The sequence below is a fragment of the Canis lupus genome, chromosome 2 (genome assembly GCF_048164855.1).
Source record: "Canis lupus baileyi chromosome 2, mCanLup2.hap1, whole genome shotgun sequence".
Taxonomy (NCBI): Eukaryota; Metazoa; Chordata; class Mammalia; order Carnivora; family Canidae; genus Canis; species Canis lupus.
The window spans coordinates 78,106,999-78,131,202 of record NC_132839.1 but is presented as its reverse complement, the minus strand read 5'-3'; the positions used below and the strand labels follow the sequence as shown (position 1 = coordinate 78,131,202).

Below are 24,204 nucleotides of genomic sequence, written 5' to 3'. Positions count from 1 at the left end.
AAATTTTATTCTTTTTGATGGCTAAGTAATATTCTAGCATGTGGATATACCACCTCTTCATTATCCATTCATCAATCCATGGACACTTAGGCTCTTTGTATGATTTGGCTATGGTTGATAATGTCACTATAAACATAAGGGTATATGCATCCCTTTGAATCAATATTTTTGTATCCTTTAGGTAAATTCTTAGTAGTGAATTGCTGAGTCATAGAGTAGTTCTAATTTTGATTTTTTTTTTTTTTTGAGGAACCTCCATACTGCTTTTCAGAGTGGCTGCAGAGTTTGCATTCCCACCAACAGTGTCACAGGGTTCCCCTTTCTCCACATCCTCACCAACATCTGTTGTTTTCTGTGTCATTAATCTAAGCCATTCTGACAGATATGGGATGATAACTCATTGTAGATTTGATTTGTATTTCCTTCAAGATCAGTGATGTTGAGCATCTTTTCATGTGTTCTGCCTATTTTAAATTGTATTATTTGTTTTTGGGGGTTTTGAGTTTAACCCGTTCTTTACTTATTTTAGATACTAATGCTTTATCAGATATGTCATTTGAGGTTGCCTTTTAGTTTTGTTGTTTCCTTCATTGTGGAAAAAGCTTTTTATCTTGATGAAGTATCAATACTGCATCTTTGCTTTTGTTCCCTTGCTTCAGGAGACATAAGTAGGAAGAAGTTGCTATGACTGATGTCAGTGAGGTTATTGCCTGTGACTCCTCTAGGATTTTCATGTTTTCAGATCTTTAATCCATTTTGAATTTATTTTCGTGAATTGTGTAAGAAAGTGGCCCAGTTTCATTCTTTTGCATGTTGCTATCCAGTTTTCCCAACATCATTTGTGAAAAAGACTTTCTTTTTCCCACTGGAATTTCTTTCCTGCTTTGTGGAAGATTAATTGATCAAATAGTTGTGAGTTTACTTCTGAGTTTTCTATTCTGTTCCATTTATCTGTGTCTGCTTTTGTACCATACTGTCTTGATCACTATAGCCTTATAATATAACTTGAAGTCAGGACTTGTGATGCTTCCAGCTGTCCTTTTCTTTTTCAAAATTGCTTTGATGTTTGGGATCCTTTGTGGTTCTATACAAATTTTAGGATTCTTCTATTTCTGTGAAAAATTCTGGTGGTATTTTGATAGGGATTACATTAAACGCATAGACTGCCGTAAGTAATATAGACATTTTAACAATATTTGTTCCTCTGATCCATGATCGTGGAATATTTTTCCATTTTTTCTGTCACCTCCAATTTCTTTCATCAGTGTTCTTTAGTTTTCAGAATACAGATCTTTTACCTCTTAGTTTAGGTTTATTCCTAGTTCTTTTATGGTTTTTGGTGCTATTGTAAATGGGATTGATTCATTGATTTTTCTTTCTGCTACTTTGTTATTGATGTATAGAAATGTAACAGATTTCTGTACATTGATTTTGTATCTTGCAATTTTATTGAATTTATGTATCAGTTCTAGAAATTTTTTGGTGGAGTCTTTTCGGTTTTCTATATAAAGTACCATGTCATCTGCAAATAGTGAAAGTTTTACTTCTTCCATGGTGATTTGGATACTTTTTTTTTTCCTTTTGTTGTCTGATTGCTGAGGCTAGGACTTCCATTACTGTTAAATAACAGTGTTGCAAATGGATATCCTTGTCTTGTTCCTGACCTTACAGGAAAAACTCAACTTTTTCCCCATTGAGGATGATATTAACTATGGGTTTCTCCTTTATGGCCTTTATTATTTAACTTTCTGTTTCAAGGCCAAATATTTCTATAGGAAAGAAAGTTTAATTAAACAGATGTTTCTCTGAGGCTTTGGTATGTGTAAATCACAGTGTTTTATTGATTTGTGAGAACTCTCAGGATCAAGTTTGAGGAAGAACACACCCATGAGGGTGTATAAGTACTATTATTAGTATAACTATTTAAAATATCAAAATCATTTATTGCCATTAGTTACATTAGTTCAATATACCCACCACATAGAAATGCATAAATACTTTTGTAAACACCTGCAATAAGATTTTAGATATGTGGCCAGCTGTCAGTTGTCTTGTGATCATTAAAGAAAAAAATCCATTAAGTAATTTGAGTTATTTATTTTAGATGTCTTGTAATACCAATTATTCATTAATTATAATTGGAACTAGTTAACAAAAATATAGTTCATCATAGTTTTAATGTGTATCTGATTATTGTATCTTCTTTATTCTTCCTATGCAAATGCACCTTCCCTTTCATCATTGTTATAAATCTGCTCAAAACCAAGAAGGAACTTATTTACAAAATACATATATGAAATAAGGTTATTATTTTGTTTCTCATTTTCTCTACACTACATAAGAGTCATTTTGCTTTACCTTGTGTATATAATTTCTGAAAGATGAGTAGAGTGACTTAGATATGGTAGGTACTCAATAAATACACACTGAAAGGCTTAGACAGCCAGAACAATATAAGATGCACTTCAGAAATAATGTATTGGTTGCTCTGGTTGATGGCTTATGAGGTAGGAATAGAGAGTTTGTATTCCTTTGTAGAGGCTATGAATTTAAATCTGCAGTTCAGGAGGGTGAATTTCTATAAACCCTTCATTGCTCTAAACTACATAGATGTAAATAGCCCAACTTCTCTGGCTTAGCAAAGTATAATAGTACTCCAAGTACTAAAACTTATCAAGAAAGTATTTCTGGAAAGCCCCATGCCTTGTTCAGTGGTTAATGATAATTATATCTGAAGACTTGTGGCAAAGAGACATTTAGATGTATGTAAATCATCTGACATTGATTTGATTTTTTCTTTAAACTTTTTAGAAGTAAAATGTAATGCAGAAAAATTCATAATCATAAGTGTATATGTTGATCAATTACTGCAAAACAAGTATGAATCAACACAACCATAAATCATCTCCAGATCTGGAAACCAAGCATTACCAACATCCTATAAGCTGCTTTTTGTTCTTTTCGCAACCACTAACTTCTCCTCCAAAGAGAGAAGTTATTTTGATTTTATTTTTTATTTTATTTTTTTTTAATTTTTATTTATTTATGGTAGTCACAGAGAGAGACAGAGAGAGCCAGAGACACAGGCAGAGGGAGAAGCAGGCTCCATGCACCGGGAGCCCGACATGGGATTTGATCCCGGGTCTCCAGGATCGCACCGTGGGCCAAAGGCAGGCACCAAACCGCTGCACCACCCTGGGATCCCCTGTTATTTTGATTTTATAATGCCTATATTAGTTTTTGGTCTTTAATATCTGGCTTCTATTTCTCAATATTATATTTGTGGCATTCATTATCCCTTTGTGTTATAATAGTTTTCATTCATTTTCATGTTGCATATTATTCTATTGTGTAAATGTACCAGAAGTTGTTTTTCATTAGGCTATTGTTGGACATTTGGGTTGTTTCTCAGTTTTTGGACATTACCAGTACTTCTATAAACATTCTTACACATATATTTTCATGACTATATCTGGATATATTATTGGGTATATACTAAGAGTGGTTATTCTGGGACACATGCTATGTATAGGGTCAACTTTAGTATCTATTACTCAGAGATGCTCCAAAACAATAGTGTTAATTGACACTACTAAAGGAATTGTATGAAAATTCTAATTGCTGCATTTCCTTGATATGGAGTATGATCAGTCTTTTAAAATTTTAAGAATTCTGTTGTCTGTGAATTAGTGTGTTATTATATAAGTGCTAATCTTTTTACTGAAATAATCTACACATTTCTTCCTTTCCTCAGGCCTAATCTGTTCATATAGATTAATCCATTCTTATAGTTTTAAGATTAGAGACCATTTCTCAGTTATTTTTAAGAATATGCTAAAATATTGTCTAAGGAAAATTGGACATTAATTAAAGTGTGGAACCAGGAGCCAGAATTGATATATCTAAAATACTCCTCACTTAAAAAGAAAAATGAGAATGCCTAAAGTATCCTGTGTTTAATATCAGAATCTGAGTAGTAACTGCCCAGGAAGGAAAGATCAAAACCAGGGAATGGTTGTTGAAAGAACTAGGAGTCCTAGTAATTCAGGCAAATCAGAATTAAAAATCACAGGATACAACCAGGGAAAGGAGTGGTTGTCAGGAAAAACACAGGTAAGTAAGCAAAGATTTATTTGAGAAAAAACAAGCAAAAAAACAAAGAACTTAGTAGAGAACGCTAAGAAACTTAAAAACTACACCCCAAAACAGAATTTTGGTATCTGAAGGTCAGGGTAACAATAAAAATGACGTTTAAAAATCTTTCCCCTGAACTATCACTAGACTTGATTCATCTTTAAGCGTGAAAGTGCAAATTTTGACAAGTACATTCATCTTATTGGAGTTCAGGGTAGCTAGAAAAGGAGTCTGGCAGTAGATGTTCTCAGCCACTAATCACAGTACAGGAAAGAGTAGCCATGTTGTGAGTACACACTATTTTAGATATAAGCAATGATTTAATAATCAAGGGCAGAAATTCATTTTTTTTTGGAAATTTATAGAATCCTAATTTTCTAAATGGCCTCATTATTATTCTTCTTTTACTAAATAAGACAGTTAGAAGGTTTTACTTTGCTGAAAGCCAACCCCTTAGCAAAGTTCCATTTTAACTATATTGAGTTGCCCTTGAAAATTTTCTAATAACATAGAAATGGTGTCTCATTTCCGGGAATTATAGCAGTGAATGATTTTTAATAGGCAATAACAAAGTAAACAGTAGCAGGTAAGAAAAGTCTTTGTTCTACATTCACTAACATGTCCACTGGGGTAAATTTGAAATTCTTTTATAGCAAGATTTCTGCCTCAGAAAATAGAACGAAACTGAATGTTTATGTTTCAAAAGGTTTCTACAGCATCTCCCAAGTCAGTTCTTAAAAGCCCCCTTTAAAAACTCAAGGATAATTTTAAAGTTTGGAAGGCTTAAATCTATATTTTTATTTTAATCTTTTGAATATTACCTCTGCATAAAGAATGTGATAACACCAAAGTATTTTCATTGTCTAAAAATAGAAATAAAACCTAATGTCTACACAAAACTATATTATTTGTGGTACTTAGTCACATTTGTGTACCAGTTTATTATATTAAAATGACAACCATATAGATTAAAAATATCTTTCCTTAAAGCCATGCTAGCATCTCATAGTTGCATTATATATAAATATGTATCATGTCTTTATATCTTTTATGTCCTTTATTTAGAATATAAATTATGTGGGAACTTTGCAATTATTTACCCCTGTATTTTTTTAAGTAATAAAATCATACATACACACAAATATATATGTATACCTTTCAAAAAGTATACATAGATATGTATACTTTACAGAAATATACATGCGCTTTTGAAAATGATAAAAATCCTTGTCTAATTTAGCTGTTAAAAATAAACATTTTGTATTTTCCCTGTGTAAGGATATGTTTAATTTAGGCTGCAACTGATAGAAGCCCAAGATAGATGTTTACCTCTCTTCCATGTAAAAATCCAGATAAATGGTCCAGAGCTTGTGTGTGGGTCTGCAGTGTCAGGGACTCACATTCTTTGTCATTTCGCCTTTGTGTGCAGCCTCCATTCATAAGTGCCTCAAAAAATTTTTTTTCAGTTACTGAAACTCAACTGATGTTGACAAGAAGACTAACCAGAAAGAAAGGCTGACTCTTGCTAAGATACTTCCTAGAGTTTAGATTTATAGTTTCCATTGACATCCTTCTTGTCACAATTTAAACTTGCAATTGATTAGGTCCCCAAAAAGATACTGGAAAATACTGTTCTTATTCTGAGTGGTCATATATAGATAAGTATGTTATTACTATGAATGAAGAGATTATGGTGACTAAGGAACATTTTGCTAAGAACCTACTACCAATAGTGGTGATGTTGGAAAGTGTATTTATTTATATATACATATATATATATATACATATACATATACACACATATATATATTTAGTAAATATGTTTTTACTAATTTTATAGTATTATAATAAATATAAAATAAATTTATAGTGTATATATAGTTACTATATATAATATGATATTATACCAGCAGTATGTGAAAAAATATATAAATAGTATATATCAACCAAAGTAAAAATATACACTCTTCTATTGTTGAAGTTACTGAATTGGAAGGAGGATGCCTCAACTGATATGATTAGAAATGTGTTTCTATGCATGTATTTGGGACAAAAATAAGAGTAGAAAATTTAAAAAAATTTAAAACTAATAATAAAAAAAAACAAACTCATGACATTTAAGTGACATGGAGTCTAATATTCTTTCAATGTTGCTTTCAGTGTTGACATCAGCTTTAGATGAAGATCTAACTTTTAAGAGTCATTCAAATATTATGGGAAAAAGACAAAGCTCTATAAAATCTTCAAAACAAGATACTTTATTTTTTTTATTTTTAAAGATTTATTTATTTGAGTTAGAGAGAGGGTACATGTGCAAGTGGGGGGAAAGGCAGAAAGAGAGGGAGAGAGAGAAGCCTCAAGTAGATTCCCCACTAAACACAGAGCCTGATGCAGGGCTCTATGCTAATGATGTAGGAACAAGTTAGGGGCAGATAGAGCTAGGCAGGGAAAGATAAGGGAAAGGCCTGGAGTTAGGCTTCCAGGATCTGGGCACCCATAAACCCCAAGGACACTGAAAGGCCCCAGAGTCAGGTTCCTACGCATCCCAAGAAATCAGAGATAAGATAGTAAAAACAGAAACAAATAAACCTGGCTCTCTAGCTCCACAATGTTAGGGAGTATCACCCTTTAATGGCCACTAGGTAATCACAGAAATCCCAGATGTAGAGAAATATTATGGAGGAGATATTAACCAGAGAGAAGGGAACACCTTGTTTGGGCTCATGATATTTACAAAAAAAAAAAAAAAAAAGTCTTGTTTATTATTATGATAATTATAAGTCCACAATGTTTGTTCTAAATATCCACCCTGATATTGATAAGAAATTTACCAATTTCCCTGGTCAGTTTCCTATAAAAGGCAGACATTAAAGGCCCTCACTTGCAACACTGTTGGGACCCTTCCCACTTTTGAGAGCTTTCTCTGTATCTCTGCTTAATAAATTTCTATTGCTTTGCTCACTCTCTGTCATCTGCGAGATTCATTCTTCGACTCTGTGAGACAACAACCAAGCTCTCCCATATCACTAGGACCCTGAGATCATGACCTGAGCTGAAATCTAGAGCCAGAGGTTCAACCAACTAAGGCATCCAAGAGCCTTTAAACAAAATACTTTAATAAGAAGAAGGAAGGAAAAGACAAAGTTGGTTTCAAATAAAATTTGCAATCAAGCCAAACATAATTTTTCACAGATTTTTAAAAAAGATTTTATTTATTTATTCATGAGAGACACACAGAGAGAGGCAGAGAAAAAGGTAGAGGGAGAAACAGGCTTCTTGCAGGGAGCCAGATGCGGGACTGGATCTCAGGACTCTGGGATCATGACCTGAGCCGAAGACAGATGCTCAACCACTGAGCCACCCAGGTACCCTAATTTTTCACAAAATTTGATCCAGAATTTACACTTAGATAAATCTAAGCACAAAGATAAGAGTTACCTGGATGTTCATTATAGCACTGTTTATAGTAGCAAAATGTACAGCAACTTAAATGATCATTTAAGGCAGCAAATTGAAGAAATTATAGCATTTGGAGAATGAAATATTACCCACTGAAATGAACCTGTTAATGTAGATGTGTTGGTATAGGAATATGTTTAGACTGTAATACTATTAGAGCAAAAAAAAGGACAAAACACTATGTGCAAGGTGATCCAAATTTTGCAATACATGTGTGCAATATAACATGCGTGAACATGCATTGACATCTCTAGAAGGAAATATACCAAATGTTAGAAGGAATTGTATCTGTAGTGGAACTTTGATAATGAGATTTTCTATTTTTTCATATTCTGAGACTGATACTCTGCCTCCTGTGCCAAAAAGGCACTTGGGTTTTCTGTTTTTTTGTTTTGTTTTGTTTTTTGCTTTTTTTTTAACGTAACATAAAATATCTAAAAATTAGTACAAAAAGCACAAAATATGAAGGGATACAGTAGGATAATTTTAATGAAGTACAAAATATTAAAGATACATAATTTAGTGAAAGGCAGATTATATACTAATATGCATGTATGAGCCCTCTTCAGTAAAAGTAATGTGATACGCATTATGATACAAACTGTAGCATGTACAACAAAAGTTATGTGTGGCTAATTTTGGGATTAGGGCCTTGGAAAGCTTTTTCTAATAAAATAAATGCTGTATATTTCAGAATTTAGTCATAATATTAAACATTACTTTATGATTGTCAAGTGCTATGGCTTCCAAGAGTTTTTGCTTAGAGTCACAAAATAGGCCCATTGCATGTTCTTTCTTGTTCTTACCATTTGCCCTCATATTAACCCATGTGAGCCTAAAGGAAGCTGTTTATGCCCACAGAATTATCAAATTGCTAACAAGAAAATTCTAGGTAACTCTCATCCGGTAGTCCTGAATATCTTAATGGAGGTAATGTCTAAAAACACTTGCATAAACAAAAATTGAATAGAATTACATCATTTATTGTGAATCAACTGAATCTAGAAAATATGTCTGGTGGCAGTTCAGCAGTCGAGGAAGTGGGCAGGCACATCAGCCCTCCCCCTCCCCCCAAGAGAAGCAGTACTGTCTTTCATTTAAATTTTTAAGCAGAAGGTCAAAACCTTCTCTTGGCAAGATTACAGTTTAGCCAGGAGCTTACACATAATGCTAGCAGCCAATAGAACATAGTTTCTGTCTGTTGAGTGTGTTACCTCTAAAGTAATTTACATTTGGAAATTTTGAGTCTATACTGTGTTACAGTTTTTACAAGAGCTAGTTGTAGAAACCTAAGCAAAATATGAAGGTGACTATAGAAGGAAATTTTTTGGTTCACCTGACCAAAATAGAAGTGCCTAGGTAGAATTTGTTCCAGGGGCCCTTGGATTCAAGGTCTAGAATGATCTATCTTGGTTTCTCACTCTCTCTCTCCCCTTCTCCCTCTCACCCCTTTCAGTTTCTGTCATTCATTGCCTGAATGGGTAAATGTGAAGGTAGAGTTCTGCTATAAGGAGAAAAGCAGAAAATTCTTAATATACCACAGATCTTTTATACTCAGAGCCAGAGGTAGATTTACCATGAAGCTAAAGAAGCTTAAGTATAGGGCTTCTCACTTTTTGGATGCCTTCCAAACACCTTGGAGGGACCCTTGCAATGTGTTTACCTGGCCATACTTTTGTGTAAAATAGGCATATTCAAGATTTTTGTATTGCAATTGATTAAAGCAACACTCCAAATTAACCTTTCCCCCCCTCATTTACCATTGTGCTAATTGCATTAGAAATGCTGAGGGCATTTTGGGGATCTAGTTAACAGGAAGTTGAGTTGAGAATTCAATTCATGTCTGTATCTTGGATAGGTTTATGAGGTGTATAGTTGCCTCTCTGTCAACATTTACATCTCATCTCAGTGTCTGAGGTAGATATGACTTCCAGGAATACTCCTGACCCATACTGCTGGTACCCCCTCGTTGTTACAGGACAGGTCATGTGTCACAATAAAAACATATCCCTTGATGACCAGCACCAGATAAATGTAGGTATGGAATAGAATGAAATGTGTATAGTATAGAGCCAGAAGGCACTCTGACAAGGATTTTTATAATTAGAAAGTAAAATAAATTTTGATAGGATTTCCCCAAAATAGTCCTAAAATTTGCTGTGGCTTCTCCAACAATGAGTTAAAAAGATTTAAAAAATGAACTAGCAAGAAAGAAATATAAATAAAGCAAGACCTGGTATTCTAGAAGGTTGCCAGGCTGACAGTAGACTTTAGGTTTCTTAATTTCAAATATAATGTAAATACAGAGAGCAAGAGGGAGAACTGATAGAGGAAGGAAGGGAAGGAAGATGGGGGAGAGAGGGAGGGAGAGTCAAGAAATATGGATACTACCCTTCAACTTAGAGATATAGTAATAGGATTGGCTTGCTGGAAAAGCATAAACGAGGAGAAAAATAGCATAAATACCTAAAAGTGTCTTGGATGAAATAATTTTTGAGCTAGGATTTGGATTTATATAGTAAAAATTAAATGTAGAATCCAGGTATGTAGAGAGCCAAAAATATTAAAAAGATTTCAGAGTACATCAAATTAATTCATCCCTTGATGGTACTTCTCCCAGGACACTCTTAAAGTATTTATGCTATTTTTTTTTCTTTGTGAAAGAAGCTGTTTTTTTTTTTTTTTCTTTGTGAAAGAAGCTCTGCAGTTTTACTATAAGTGGATGATTTCTAGGGTATGAATTTTCTTAACTGTTTCCTCATCCTAGGTTTATGGTTTTCTAAGTCACATGGTCTGTATCTAGAAAGGTTCTTAGAGTCTATCTTGTGTCTGGTTGCATAGTTGCCTGTGAATTAGCAGGAGAGGGTCTCGACAGAAGGGTTGGGGTGGAAACTACAGATGAGATATCTATTTAAGGGAACTTATGTTTTCTTATTCTCAATTTAAAGAAGATCTAGATTAACTGAGAATAATGCATTTTTTATTGAATGCTTAATTTATACCATGCTGTGTTCATAAATAGGTCAATGCTGATTATAGTTTTATGATTTTTTTATACCTATGTATGAGTAGGTCAGAATTTCTCAGAACATCGTTGTTAAATCAATGGCATCCCAAATTTTCCATATCTAAATTACTAGGATCCAGTCCAAGAGTACAGATTGAGACTTGCTGGCACTGGAATTAAAAAATTCACATGTTTTGTTTTTACACTAATAGTTGCAAATTCATTAGAATCAGGTCATAATGCTAGACATAAATAATCACTATCAATCTGAATGAAGTCATGCTATTATAATCTTAAATGTAAGGATAGGGATCCCTGGGTGGCGCAGCGGCTTGGCGCCTGCCTTTGGCCCAGGGCGCGATCCGGGAGACCTGGGATCAAATCCCACATCAGGCTCCTGGTGCATGGAGCCTGCTTCTCCCTCTGTCTATGTCTCTGCCTCTCTCTCTCTGTGTGACTATCATAAATAAATAAAAATTAAAAAAATAAAAAATAAAAAATAAAATAAAATGTAAGGATAAAGAAACAGAATTTCAAATTGAAGTTCAGTTTTCATACATGAAGGCATCAATTATATAAATCAAAATATTTATAAAATATTTTTGGGAAAAAAATCAGTGTGTTAAAAATAAAAGGGAAGCAACCACAGTAACATCAAAGATGAGTGTGTGGTCCTAATAAGATAACATACTTGTATGAAATTAAATTTGGACCAATTTATCAAGAAGACTTCTGAAACTATCCATGTAGTTCAAATGAGAAAATGTTGCCCAAATTGCCCTGATAAAATGTAACAAAAATGAAGGTATTATACCTTGAAAAGCAAAAGAAAAGTGAAACTTATAGAGGAAAGAAAAACATTTTAATAATTTCCAAAATCTGACACTAAACCCTGACAATAGATGCATTTTTTGAATTCAGATGCTCAAATATGATTATCTTTAGTGGAATACATATTAAAATCCTTAGGCTTCCAGGAAAATTTAGTAAGTCTTTACTTGTATTTATTTATTGTCTTAAAAAAGATATAACAAAATTTATCTTCCTCGCCACCTTAAAACATATAGTTTAGTAGCGTTAATATAGTCACATTGTGAAACCCAATTCTAGAAATTTTCTATTTCGCACCACTGAAACACTACACCTATTAAATAACATTCCTTCCTCACCCCCTACTCCAGTCCCCAGTGACCACCAGTCTTTCTGTTTCTGTGAATTTGATTAATTTAGATACTACATATGAGTGAAATCCTATGGTGTTTGTCTTTCTGAGTCTGATTTATTACACTTAGCACAAAATGTGGTATACACATATGATAGAATATCATTCAGCCTGAAAAAGGTAGGAAATCCTGTCTCATGCTACAATAATAGTATGACTTTCCTTTTTTAAAAAAGATTTATTTATTTATTTTAGAAAGAAAGACAGACAGAGAGAGAGAGAGAGAGAGAGAGAATGCATAGGGGGAGGGGCAGAGGGAGATGGAGAAAGAATTTGAAGTAGACTCCACTCTCGACTCTGGTATCACGACCTGAATCAAAACCAAGAGTCAGGGGCTCAACCAACTATACGGCCAGGTGCCTCAAGACTTTACTTTTATATTAAATTATAAAGGTCTTTGACTTTATACTTGTAAATTTGATATTTTGTACTGGTTTAAGTAGATATCTAAATGACCTTATCTTAAGAGAGAAAAACATATGACAACCTTATCCAAAATCCAATACCACTAATATCCTCTTTTAGTTATCCTGACAGTTTATCATAAACTGCCATATATAGACCAAAGTATAGATAGATGATAGATACATAGATAGGCAAATAAGTAGGTAGATAGTAATGATGATAGATGATAGATAGATGATAGATAGATAGATAGATAGATAGATAGATAGATAGAAATCATCAGATCACCAAATTGAACACTTTATAAAAGATTAACATAATATTTTGCAGTGCTTCTCAGGTACTTCAGAAATTAGTGCAGTGCTCTTGATTCATTAAATATAAATGTGATGGACTGAATATCATCCCAACACCCTAATTCCATTACATTTGTTTGTATAAGACAGGAAGACATTGAACCTACAATTTAACAGAGTACTGCCATTGATGATATATGCTTTAGTTTAAGTGCAACTTATGCATTTGAGCTCACCCCACTTGGTGTAAGTCATTTTAGCAAATGAACCTTAGGATATGCTGCTTCAAAACCACTGTGCTTACTTGATAGTCCCTAAATTCTCTGTTGGAGATATTATGTTCTACAATGGATTCTACTTAATTGTCACATCACAGTAGAAACTGAAATATGCCAATTAGACAATGATTGTCTCATTTAATTACATAATTACTCATATGAACTATCAGATACATTTAAATTAGAAAGGATTTTTGAAATGCAAAACATTGACCAAATTGTATATGTACATAATTAAGACAAATTAGAAATGCAGATGCTGGGCATGCTACAAAGCATTATCATGAAGATATATTCCTATTTTTTTGTTGTGGTTGTTCAGCAGTTTAATGAGTATTATAATCCATCTGGTCAACATAAACTCAAAATATACCTAATAACCAAAGTCAAAAACTGAATTTTAAGTCTATATTAATACTATATGTTATTATTTCAGAAATCTAACAAAGCCAAAAACTGAATAGAGTTTCTGTTTTTTTCATACATAAATGTTCTTAATTGAGGCACTGATTTAGAATGAATTAATTCCTTATACCAAAAACAAAATAATGTTTTAAATTTCAAAAGAGTTTTTATACTTAGAGTGTAAGTCAACAGGATGATCCTCTGATAAAGAAATCTGTGTATTAAGATGATTCTTATAATACAGATAATATAGACAAATATACAATGTAGACAATGTATTTCATGCAAAAATCTATTTGCTAATATTAATCTTTATAACCTGGATAACATGAAGGCATTCATGAAGGATATGATATTGACAGTTTTCCCTAATTGTTAGTAAGGTCTTGATAATGACTTTCCAAAAATTTGCCTTTATTTTACTACACAACTTAAATTTTTATTTGTGGCAATTTGGATTTCAGAGTTTGTGTATTATACAATGTGAAAAGACAATATCTTGTATTTTTCAAAAAATAATTTCTAAGCAAATTGTATTTTATATTTATCTAGAAAGATAGTATGTATTAGTTATATTTTGTGCAATGCACCCAAATTATCTTATTAAAACAGCCTAACCAAGTAACATTATAATATATTATTTTTAAATTTTTAAATTTAGAAAATAGCCAGAATATTTAAACAAATGGCCATTTGTCAATTCATCTGACCTTATAGAACAAGGTCATTTACTAGCATTTTCCTTTGTATAACACACATATTGCTTACACTCATTTTTTATCAGTTAGAATTTGCTTATAATTTAAAATATTGAACACATGATTATGATTATTGTGTGAAAATCTATATAATCAGTCATATTTCCTTAAATAGTTGATTTACTGATCTTGTTTTTATTTCATAAAACACTTCAATAAGTAACATATCAGGTTATTTCTTCAGAATAAATTTTAAAATATGGAATTACTAACCAAATGGTATCAAAACTTCAAGAATTTTGTTGCAAATTTTATTCTAGTAATTTTTTATTAATTTATCATTATAATTTATAATTATTATAAACATAAATTATAAAGATAATTTATTTTTAGAAATTTATTTTTAGAATTTTTTTATTAATTTTCTAACCTTTTTTCGGTTTTCTAACCTCTGATAGTCACTATCACAGACAAAATTACTAAAATGGCCCAGAACAATCCTGCTCCCTGGCATGTACCTTTGCATAACCCCAGCACTTGAGTGCTCAGGGAACCTAACTATGATGTCATAGTGGTTCTTTAGATTAGTTTATGTTATGTGGTAAATGGTGATGGAATAGTCATTGCTTTGATTACATGATGCTAAAGAAGATTGTTGGAACTGAATGGTGAGAGAAGTCAGAAAGACAGGATCCCACTGGCACAGAAAAAAAAAACAAAAAGCTGTGCCGTGAACTGCCTATGAGAGCTACATGCTGAAGAACTGGAGGCAATCTTTATTTTTTTTTATTTTCTTTAAATTTTTTTTTTTTTTTTATTCATGAGAGAGGCAGAGACATAGGCAGAGGGAGAAGCAGACTCCCTGCAAAGGGCCCGATGTGGAACTCAATCCCGGACCCCAGGATCATGCTTGAGCCAAAGGCAGACTTTCAACCACTGAGCCACCTGGGCATCCCTAGAGCAACCTTTAGAAGGTGAAAGCGGTCCCCAACCAACAGCTAGCATGAAAATAGGGACCTCACTCTCACACCTATAGGAAACTAAATACTTCCAGCCCCTTATGTGCTTAGATGAGGACCCTGGGCTCCTTAATTTCAGCTTTTTGAGATCCTAGAAAGAACCCAGCTACTTTGTGCTTGGATATTCAGTATCATCTAATTCCTTGCGCACAATGATGTTCATACAAGTCAATGTTAATTACAGAAATCCACACCATAAAAATTTCAATGTTTTGACCATGATGTTCTCAATTTGTGTGCTTACGTAAATGCTTTTTCAACCTCATCAGAACCAACAGTACATTAATTCCTTCAGCTACATTTTGTCAGCAGGCTCCTGTCTTTCCTTTCTTCCTTATTCAACTGAGACTCAAAGTTTAAACGTATAATAACACCGACAAAGCTCCTTTCATTTTCTATTGTTGTATAAGTGACCGCAAACTTAGAGGCTTAAAGACAAAACACCTTAACACCTTTATTATCTTATGGTGTCCATGGGGTGCTTGGCTCCTCTACTCAGATTGTCCTAAGGCTACAAAGTTTTCACCAGTACTGTGACCTCATCAGAAGCCTGGTCATCCTCCAAGCTCTTGTCAGAATTCATTTCCTTGGACCTATAGAACTCACAGTAGCTTGCTTCTTCAATGACATTAGTAAAGCATCTCTGAATTCAAGGAAGGCCTAAATCTTTTTTTTTTTTTTTTTATTTTCAGGGATCAACAGATTAGGCAAGTAGGACTTGCCTAAATCCTGTCCAAGTTAATCTACCTTTAACTCAGAGTCAAGCTGATTAGAGCCTTAGTTATAGCTGTAAAACCTCTTAATCTTTGCCACATAATGCAACCTAATCACAGCCACACCAGGGGTGGGAATCTTGGGGTCCATCTTGGATTCTTGCTCACCACAAAATTGATAGCTATTATATATATTTGTCTGACACTCTGTCCTTTCTATTTTATTTCCCTAGCAAAAGAATAATTCTGAGTGAGCCCAAACATTTGCCTTCTTAACTTAATGCATTGTTCTAGGGCATCTAAACATAGCTGCATCACATTACACATCTTCAACAAAGATATATCTTTGTATATGATGTCATATATACAATACCTTTACATAGATCTTCCTAAGCATCTCAGTGACACTTTATATTCAACATGCACATATCCAATTCATCTTCACTCCCGTAACAGGTGATCCAACTCCTGTGCTCCTTCACATAATAAAGGGCATTGTGAGGTACCCAGGTCCTCAAGCTAGAAATCTGTTACTTAATCCTGAAATCTGAAAAGGTAGAATGTATGCCCTTTGAGCCTATGACTATAGAAAAAGAGATTGGAAAAGAGTCATTGAAGTGTATGTATGATCACTACTGTCTATATTTAGTAAGGTTTAAGAAGAAAGAGATGAGCTTATGAAAGGCTTAAGTGGTTTAAAAGACAAATGGAAGAAAAAAAAATATAGCATTTAAAGATAGAAGTTTGCAGATTTAAAAATGTTCCACTTCTAAATTCCAAATAACAGGAAATAGTACTGAAATGCTTGTAAGAATAAAGTCCCATTAAAACTCATGTCACCAACAAAAATCAAATTAAGCTTGTGGCTTTTCCACCCAAGTAGTACTATTAAAAAATGGAGAGGAGAACATTGAGACTAAAAAAAAAAATAAGTTAATAGTATTAAGAATTATATACAGCTAATGAGTTTGGTGTAATAAATTCAATGTTACTGACTGGAGGCCAGCGGATCAGAAACACTCATATGTAGATCACCTGACTTTAAAAGATGGAGTATGACTTTCTACTTTTTGAGTATGGGATGCCTTTCTTCATTTACTTCCAAAGTATACAGTATGAAGCCTGAGGGGAGGAAGAATAACTTTATAGTCCAAGAACCTGACAAATACTATTTTAGCAATGTAATCAAGGTCAACATCAATAATGGTAAGTTATGTTGATTGCAGGTACCCTTGATATATTCTGATGGAAAAGGCATCTAACATCTGTCGTCTTTCTTCCTAAGACTTATAACCCCAATCAAATCATGAGAAAATTTCAGCCTAATGCCTATGGATGAGCATATGACAAAGTACCTGAGTGGAACTCAAAATGTCAAGGTGATCAAAAGCAAAGAAAAGTGTGAGAACTGGCACAGCTAAGAAAAAAAATAAGGAAAGAGACAAAAAAAAAAATGAAATGTAGTATTCTAAATAGAATCCTGGGACAGGAAAAAATTGCTAGGTTAAAATTCAGGTAATCTGAACATAGTATGAACTTTAATTAATAGTAATATATATCTATATATATCAATATATATTAAAAGTTACCATATTAATGTAAGATATTAATTATAGAGGAAACTGAGTGGAAGGTATATAAAAACTCTTTATACTATCTTCAGAAGTTTTATTTAAGTATAAAACTGTTGTAAGAAAATAACATTAGTCTGAAGGATCAGCACAAGGAATTCTAGATGCTCATAAGCCTGTATTTGATTGCAGTGATGATTACAGAAATTCCTGTATAGTGATAAAATCTTATAGTACTAAAGACAAAAAGACAAGTACCACACCAATCCACCTCCCCTATACATCAGTATGTAAAACTGACTCAAACATCAGAATAATATTGGTGACTCCTGTCAGTCAACTCATCAGTTGTGAGGTAATAGAATTATATAAGATGTAACCATCGGGAGAAGCCAATAAAGGGTACATGAGATATTTTTGTTATTTTTATAACTCTATATGAATTTATGGTATCTCATTTTTTTAGTTTAATTAAGGAAATTATATGAGAACACAGAACTCATGGAATAGCCCAAATACTTTGAAAAGCAAGAATAAAGTAGTAGGAGATAGACTGACAGACATCAATACTTATTTAAAACTTCAATGACTGGGGCTTCTGGGTGGCTCCATTGGTTAAGTGGTTAAGCATCTGCCTTCAGCTCAGGTCATGATTTCAGGGTCCTGGAATAAAGCCCTGCTCAGCAGGGAGATTGCATCTCCCTCTCCCCAACCCTCCCCACCCCCGCCCCCACTCAGATTCTCTTTCTCTCTCACATAAATAAATTAAACCTTTATTTTTTTTACAATAATCAAGACACTTCAATATTTATATAAGAATAAACACACACATAAATCAAAATAGGATTTTCAGAAATAGATCCATGCATATATATACATAATTTGATTTTGGATAAGTTGTGTAGGTAATTCAATGGGGAATGCATAGGTTTTTCAAGTAATGGTTAAATATGAGCATGGATATGTTTATTCAAAAAATAGAAAAATGGAGGTAAGGGGAGAGATTGAAAAAGAGACAATAGAAGAAAGACAATACATTACCATTATATTAAATAAAAACTAAGATGATTGAAATAGATGATTGGACCTAAAAGTAAAACCTGATATAATGAAATTGTTAAGCAAAAATATAGTTAAAAATGAAGCATGAGTTGTGTGGGTTTCTGTTTGGTTTTGATGGGAAATAGTAAGGACAAAACATTAAGGAACAAATTGATAAATTGAACTACATCAAAATGAAAAAAAAAATTCTGCTCTTCAAACACCTATTCAGAAAATCAAAAGATAAGCCACAGAGTGGGAGAAATATTTGCAAAAGGCATATCTGATAAACGGCTACTATCCAGAACTCTTACAACACAGTCATAAGAAGATAAACAATCCAATAATCAAATAGACATAAGATTCGAACAGACACTTCACCAGTTAAGAGACACACATGATGAAAACATAAAAAGATAAAACTTCTTTCATAAACCTCAAGTTGCTAATGACTAAATTCCCTTAGTTATTAATAAAATGCAAATAAAAACTGCAATGTGATACCACATATACCTATTAAAATGTATGAAATCATAACTTTAACTATATACCTATTAAAATGGCTGAAATCATAACTAACAATATCAAGTGCCAATGAGCACCTGGAGAACTCATATACTATCATTGGGAATGCAAACTAGCACAATCATTCCCTGAGAAATATCACCTTTTTTTTTTAATCATTTTTCATAATACTGATGTCTGTAGATTGAGATGATTCTGTAGTTATGGCAACAATGTGGGGAAAAAGTCTACCATGTCTTTCCATAATGAAGAAACTAACATTGATAACCTTATGGATTTACTTTTCTTCTTTTTAACGTTTCTTTTTCTTTTCTTTTTTTTTTTTTTATCTTTTGTGTCTTTCATTCAGGGAAATCCAGTTCTTCCAAAGAATAAAGTCTCTTAAAAATATAAACAGGTTAAAATACTTATTATTTTTCTCCTGCTGTTTTCTTTAGAAATGCAGATTCACTGAGATACATAGGTAGATTTACTCTCATGAGGTAACTAAATAAACCACGTTGCCTGAGAAGCATGCCTAACAAATCTCTGGAACCCAAGCCTACTGAGCTAACTGAGTCAATAATTTCCCATTATTGGGCAGCCCGGGTGGCTCAGCGGTTTGGCGCCGCCTTTGGCCCAGGGCGTGATCCTGGAGACCTGGGATCGAGTCCCACATCGGGCTCCCTGCATGGAGCCTGCTTCTCCCTCTGCTTGTCTCTGCCTCTCTCTCTCTCATAAATAAATAAAATCTTTAAAAAATAAAAATAAAAAAAATAATTTCCCATTATTGTATAGGCCAGAGTGAGTTATATTTTCAGTCTCTTCTGACCGAAAGAGATCTGATATACCAATAACAAACTGACTCTCTAATGACATTTTCTAGATGTGTAAGTAAATGTTTATTAAGGTGATTCAAAATAATAGATGTAGTTTCCTGAAATTTAAGTTCTAAGCTCACTTACAATCATAAAATATGTTGCTTATTTCCTCTGAGAATATTATATATATATATATACACATATATATATATAATCATATAAATATTTTACTTTTTTTCTTCTCTATGAACTATCTTCAGATGTCTAAGTTATTTTAAATTTACAAATATGTATGGGAAGAATTATGACATATCTGCAGAAGTATAGTAAAACAACTGAGGCATTGCTTTAATATTCCTTTATTCCCTTAAATTAGATTAAGTTCTTAAATGTAGCAGGTAGGTGAGAGGATTGGTGTCTTTCTTTTCACTCAAGAAGTTTAAGCTAATTTCCCACAATTTCACAATCCAACTGAGTATGAGCTATAAGAAGATTTAAAAAAAAATAGATCAAAGTATCTAGGTCAAATAAATAGGTCAAAATATCTTATTGATGAGATATATAGAGCTAATAGAGCTAAGATTTACCAACATGACTAAATCAGGAATTTATTTAAAATAATCAAAAATTAATACAGAAAGCATTGTAGTAAATTCTCCTCTTTGACTCAGCAAATTTCTAAATCTATCTTCTATATGGCAGTTTATTCTTTGACTTTCTTTTCCTGTGGAGCTTAGCAACTGGATATAGTTATAATATAAATATTGAAATGTGTTTTAAGATTGTCATTTCATCTGATTAGTAATTGATACTTTCATTCCTGATCTAGGTGCTCAGGATAAAACACTTGGAATCATCTTTGGTCTCTGTTTTTTTCAATCCCCATGTTCAATCTTCGGCTTCTCTTTACTCTATTTAAACTTATCTAGGGTGCAACTATTGTTTCTACATTTAGCACTATCATTTAGCACTATCACCCTGCTACCATCCACCATCAAATAGACCTCAACATGGTATATCTGCTTCTACCTTTGTCATTCATACCCCATCCACAGCATGGTGGCCAAAGTAATCTTTTTAACATATGAGCAAAGTCAAGTGATTTTTCCACTCCATGTTAATGGCTTCCCAATCAAGACAAAGTCCTTGTAATACTCTAAAATGTCCTATGTGAACTGCACCCTTGTTATCTCTTGGCCTTCATCCCACCCTCCATCATTCCTTTTCAGCTATTCAATCTTTTTGCTAATTCTAAAATATCCCAGGTGATTTTTAGCTCAGAAATATTCAATCTAACTTGATTGTTTTCCCTAACATAAATACACACAATTTACTCTCTCATTACATTCAAGTCCTTGTGCTTATGCCACTTTAATTACAGATTAATACTCTATTTGAAACTTAACTGCCTCCTGGCTAGTAATTCCATTTTTCTGACTTACTTCTTCTTCCTGGTACTTACTATCTAAAATATTACATGGCTTACTTATTTGCTTATTGACTTTCTCTCCTACTAGGATGTCTTATTCAAGATGATTGCATTTCTTGTGTGTTTTTTAGTTTACTGAATACCAGCATGGTATACACACATATGTGTATATATGTAGTAACTACCACCTAATAGATGTTTATCTGATACTTGTGAATGTATTAATAAACCGAAATCTAATTAATGTGATTGTTGTTTTTAATTATGAGACTAAAACAATTTAATATATAATAAATGGTCCTTAGGCTGTACCTTTTTATATATTACTGACAGTGTCTAATTAAACCCATATAAATAATGTAAACTAGAGTTCAGGGATCTTAGTAATAATTGTGCTTTTAAGAGCTATGTAAAAGAAGAGAATCAAGTTAAAAAGAAAAAGTCAGAGCCAAGTAATTATTCCACTCAATTAATTGGTATATATCAAATGCATGAATTATCTGCTAATGAAATTCTCTTCATTATGCTCATCATTAGAATTTTCTTTAATCCTAAAGGGCACTAGCCCAATATTCCCTTCTCTCTACATTCTTTTACACAATCTCCCCATGTCATGCCTAGAAGGTCACCAAGTTAATTGGCTGTTGAGTACTTAAAGTAGCTAATTCCATCTTATAAGTTATCTGATTTTCAATTTTAAAGTTCTTTGGTCAAGGTTACAAGATTAGCATAACCTCAAATTAAGAACATGTTTCTGGGCACACCAATGCTTTCCTAGTCGGTAGCTCAAAGAAACTATTGATGGTGATGTAATTGCATGAAAATCCAGCTGCATTTACCCAAACTGGAGAGGGCAACGTATGCTTTTCCTTATGATTTTTATGTTACGTTTGTAACACTTTCCAAGGTGTGACTGGGGAATGAGGAATCAAATAGTGGTGAATATGTACATTTTAATGCTTAATTTACATTAGCAAATACACATATTGAGTTTAGTTATTTTGATTTGATACAAAGTGATCCTCTCCACTTTTATCTTCTAGTGTGATTTCCTTGGAATATAGTCACTTCTTTATTTCTCATACAAATATTTGATACATTATCTGTTTCATTCTTATTGTACAGGATAGGGCTCCAAGAGTCTGAGTATCATAAAAGTTATTGCTAGGAATCAGAAATCACATAAATTCTGACTTACATACTTTTACTCTTTCTTCTGTATGTTGCAAACTCACACAGGTGTCAGGTAACAGTAGATCAATGTATATGAAAATAGGAAGATGAAGAAGTTGGAAAGAGTGGAATGTAAGAAGCAAATCAAAGAGCAAAGGGGAAGAAAGACAGGCAAACCAAGAAATAGACTCCTGACTATAGAAAACAAACCAGTGGTTACCAGAGGGGAGGTGGGTGGGTGATGAGCTAAATAGGTGATGGGGATTAAGGAGTGTACTTGTCCTGATGAGCATTGGGTGTTGTATGGAAATACTGAATCACCATATCATCATTGTATGTTAACTAACTCGTGTTTAAATAAAAACTTAAAAGAAAAAAAGGAGTTCATGCTCAATCCCTAAAGACAGATGATGTTTAAATTCAATTCATTATTGCCTTGCAGTACTGCAGGCCCAGAATTGCAGGATTTTACACTTTATGTCAGATTATAGATTTTTAAATGCTCTATGTGCATTGGTGAATGTTACAGCATATTCTGACAATGTGCAGTCAGATTATAAGTGACCAGTTCAAATGTTGCATTATTCCATATTCTTCTCATTAATTTAAATGAGAAGTTGATAACATTATTCTTTTTTGAGGGGTGGTGGGGGCCAGTACTTTATTATGAAGGATCAAGGCCTCTTTCTTTTTTTTTTTTTTTTGAGTGTGGTTGACACACAGTGTTACATTAGCATACGGGATATAGTTAATGGTGTTGTAATAGCTCTTTATGATAATATTCTACTTAAAGCTGTCAGTTCCCAAATGACCATTATCATCATAACTCATTAAATGCTATCGTCTTGATCCTCCAGATAAGTGGTTTCCAAACTGAGCCCCACTCAACTTGAGACTTCACCGAAGTGACTAAAGAATCACCATAGGGAATGAAAGGAATGCTGAGATGTCAAAGTTGGTGATTTCCTGACCTTATTTCAACCAATTTAAAAATATTCTTCTAATAGAAATTTGGAAAGTTAATGTCCAATGTCAGGATTATGAGGGCTCTACAGTTAACAACACAGTGTTAATTCTAATTGGAATAAAAATCATTAAATTCATTGATAACTTCACTTTTCTGCTTTAAAATTGTCCTCATAGGACTGCAATGAGTTTTATGAGAAATTTGGAAGTATGTCTTTAGCCACTTTTCCTATAACACAATCTAATGGGATCAGAATGTGTGACATGCACAGGCTGCTCAATTGCAATTTATTCAGTTGATTTGCCCTCTGAGTGAGGCAAGGGTGGAATTTCCCTAGGAAGAAACTGCCTGTTCACCTACCTGTATCACTGTTCCATTAATTAAACTTGCTTTAGAATAGAGCGTCTGGCCATGTTGTAAATTGTATAACTTGTCCTAATGTTTATATGCTTTCTATAAATAATTTGTATATCCTTGGTGTCCCACTTTATGGCTTACTTTTAAGACCCACAGCTGCTTTGTTTCTTATATAATGATATAAAATCCCCTTGCCTTGTCCATTTCTTCATGGTTGAAAAGGGTGTAGTTTGTCTCAGCCTGAAATACAAGAGTTTCGCTTTTGCTTTACTTGTATATTTAATAAAGTTAGCAATAATTTATTTTTTAAAGATTTTTTTAAAATCTGTTTATTCATGAGAGACACACAGAGGCCGAGACAAAGGCAGGGGGAGAAGCAGGCTCCCTGTGGGAAACCTGATGCGGGATTCAATCCCAGGACTCCAGGATCACGACCTGAGACAGAGGCAAATGCTCAACTACTGAGGTATCCCAAAGGTTAGCAATAATTTGTTAGTAATCTCCTATTTATCCAGGAAAATCATTAGTCATTTCAATATCTAAGTAAACGTTAAAGGGTCGTATTCTATAATAAAGCTGTTTTGTAAATTTGAGGTTGACAGTTTAGCCAGATGTCACAGAAATGTAATAAAAAGAGTCAGGTCAGTACATTAATTGAACTAAGTTAATTAATTGTACTAAGGAAAACTTGACATAACACACTAA

The 24,204-nt window shown here is 33.2% G+C and overlaps 2 long non-coding RNA genes across 3 annotated transcripts in view; one reads left to right on the top strand and one right to left on the bottom strand.

The window, feature by feature from the left end:
• Positions 1–16,111, bottom strand: part of LOC140610529 (uncharacterized) — a 41,355-nt gene extending 25,244 nt beyond the window's left edge. For both annotated transcript variants that reach the window (XR_012012145.1, XR_012012146.1), the window contains exon 1: positions 16,010–16,111. This is a non-coding gene — a long non-coding RNA (uncharacterized lncRNA). The remainder of the gene's footprint in view (positions 1–16,009) is intronic.
• Positions 16,097–23,971, top strand: LOC140610531 (uncharacterized). Its single transcript, XR_012012148.1, has 3 exons — positions 16,097–16,255; positions 16,863–17,015; positions 23,033–23,971. It is a non-coding gene; the product is annotated as an uncharacterized lncRNA (long non-coding RNA).
• The last annotated feature ends 233 nt before the right edge of the window (positions 23,972–24,204 follow it).